At 35.6% G+C, this 2,879-nt stretch overlaps 1 long non-coding RNA gene across 1 annotated transcript; it reads right to left on the bottom strand.

Moving 5' to 3' along the window:
* Positions 1 to 586: 586 nt before the first annotated feature.
* LOC127509018 (uncharacterized) lies at positions 587 to 1,592 on the bottom strand. The gene is made up of 3 exons (XR_007929101.1): positions 1,252 to 1,592; positions 741 to 829; positions 587 to 633 (listed from the first exon to the last, which is right to left on the bottom strand). It is a non-coding gene; the product is annotated as an uncharacterized LOC127509018 (long non-coding RNA).
* Between the last annotated feature and the right edge of the window lie 1,287 nt (positions 1,593 to 2,879).

Genomic DNA, 2,879 nt, shown 5'->3' on the forward strand with positions numbered 1-2,879 from the left:
AGAGGGAATGCACAATGACTCTGGGGGTAGATTTAAGATTGTGTATATTTTATAAAATAATATATTGCAACAGTTAAATTTGAACACACACAAAAACAAATTTGTTCATGACGTGAACCACATAGGAAGAACTTCATGGACAACGTCTTCACTGACTCCTAAGAGAGAGAGAGATAGAGAAGTGAATGAAATAAGGAAGATTTAGTTGAACATGTTTAACTCTCTAATTTTTAATTATCTTAGTCACCACAGAGCACACACATTACATAGCTACGATACAAAATTATATCAATCTTCATACCAAATAATGTTCATATTACTGTTATTGCATACTGTTCAAAGATTTGGGGGAAAAAATAATTTTGATGTAGGAACAAAGGTTCTTGAAACATTCAAGTCAATAAAGCCCATCTGAAACTATAAAAAAAACAAAAATAATAATAATAATAATAATAATAGAGAGAGATGCAAGAAATCTGAATAGAAATAACATGTTATTGACATGACTTTTCCTGTCCTTTAAATATTTAAAGCACACATTTTGATGTATGCAGCAGCACTACCTACCAACTGGATGCTCTCCCCTCTTTTCTCAATTGTTTCTCTATCATTCTATTAAATTCCTCCACTTCACTGAAATAGTAAATAAAGAACATAATCACTGCTGGGTTAACAGAAATGCTGTTAAAAAAAGGATACATTGGACATTGTGTAAAAACAATTCAATTTTCTACTCTTACCTGTGATGATAATGTGGACCAGAGAGGAAGGCCTGCTCAGCATCCTGCACAGACAAATTCTGAAGCCCAGCCAGGCCATATATGATGGCCTATCAAAAGAAAATTGTTAATTGAAATATGGTCTGTAGATAAGCAGCATACAGTATAATATACAGTAGAGTTTGAAAGGGCAGAAACATGCACAATACATTATATTGTTATGCATACCTCTAGAAAAATAGAACACAGATTAACTGCACTTCATCTGTGAAGCTCAGTTTCATAGGTGTTTTATGTAGTACTGACTTCAGAAAAGCAAAAAGGTTGTCTGCTGAAGATCAATGAGTGCATGGGCAGAGTGTGGGCAGGTAGGCAGGTATGTATTTAGAGGCAGGTAGGCAACCAATCACAGACAGGATTTTTATTGGCCTGTGACTGCCAATAAATGGGGCGCATAGTTGACTATATTTTTAACAAAAGCCTTGGTTGATTTATTTACTGCGAGTCTGTAATGATGAATATGTCTAAGTACCACCAAATGCTGTTCAGCTCCCGGTGACTGTACAATGAAGTCCACCAGTCTCTTTTCCTCTGCAGTGCGGTCAAAGACAGCCTGCATGTGGGCTGGAATTTCCTCAGTGATGGCACGCTTTCTTGGCACTCTGAATATTGGCTGAAAGGTTCCCTGTAACAAGCTTCTGGCCTCATCAGTCCAGAAGGCAAACCTCTGGCCATACCTTTCAAACATTAACAAGATTAATCTAGAATATTGCATAAAAATTTTTTGGTTTCTACTTATAACATTAACTTAATGTAGTCATCAGGTGAATATACACATATTGTTTATTATTTAGGGCTGTCATACCCATCAATTTTAAAATGCTCCATAAGAAGAAGACACCACCACTTCCGAATCAAAGGCATGTCCATCTGAAAGAAATGTGACAATGATAAGGAGAGTCTTTAGTTTTTAATGTGTCCCTTTCCTTTAAGATAAACAAGTATGTATATAAGAAACATTTAAAGTATCAATTTTATCTTTATATACATTTTTGAATCAACTCACCTCCTGGAACTGAAACCCTGTGCCTGTCACAATGGAGAGTGTATACTGAAAGAGAGAAGAAGGAAAACATCTTATTTACTATGTTGACAGAAACATGCATATGCTTACCGCGCACACACACACACACACATACACACACACACACACACACACACACACAAAGGACACTTAGCATAAGCATAAAAATCCCACGGTCATTTCCACAGATCTGGCGTGGCAAGCCCTATAATCAACAAAAAATAAGGTAAGATTAGTGATACATTAAACATGACTGGTAGATCAAAGCTACTGTCTTCTCTGTCACATGTCTTGTATATGAAATGCAGATTACAGGCAATCATATTTCATTGGAATATCAAATTATGCAATATATTATTCACCACAATATCATACCCAGTCTTCTCAGTCCAACTCCCAGGATCAATTTTCTGAGCAAGATCTGAAGAAAAAATATAAATAGGAAGTAGAAGAAATAAAAGAAATAAGAAATAAAGAAATAAAAGGAAGAAATAAAAAGGAACGTAGCCAAAATATAAATTGCTATATGAACATAGCAAACAGTAAGCCTCAAATGTGGACTTAAATATGGCTCTGTACTCAGCATCACCAAACCCAGACTCATGCAATGTGTACTGCGAGTCTAAAAAGAGGATCTCTCTCAGGAGTGGCTTCATGATCTATAATGTGATAATGGTTAAAGACATTCACATAAGTTTAAAAATCATTAGGACAAAGAGTAGAGCTGCAGTTCACTTTGTTGAAATACACATGAACTAACCAACTTAATTACCAATACATGTACTATGTAGTATTTAGTAACAGTAACATTCCCTTACACAGAGAACAGAGTGTTCTGGCCCGTTTGCTTTGGTCCAACCTGGAAAGACTAATAAGTCTTTCATGTCGACATCCTCCTAACATTAATGAAAAATGTTGTCATTATGCAGATCTACATTTTTGTGACACCATACATATTTTATATTCACTCACTGGGAAGTTGGCAGTGATGTATGCTTTGTGAACAACGAACATGTCCTCTATATAAATGTCTTTGCCCTATGAGGAAAAAAACAGCAGCTTTGAAAGTAGACAAT

This window comes from Ctenopharyngodon idella, chromosome 3 (assembly GCF_019924925.1).
Source record: "Ctenopharyngodon idella isolate HZGC_01 chromosome 3, HZGC01, whole genome shotgun sequence".
Lineage (NCBI taxonomy): Eukaryota > Metazoa > Chordata > Actinopteri > Cypriniformes > Xenocyprididae > Ctenopharyngodon > Ctenopharyngodon idella.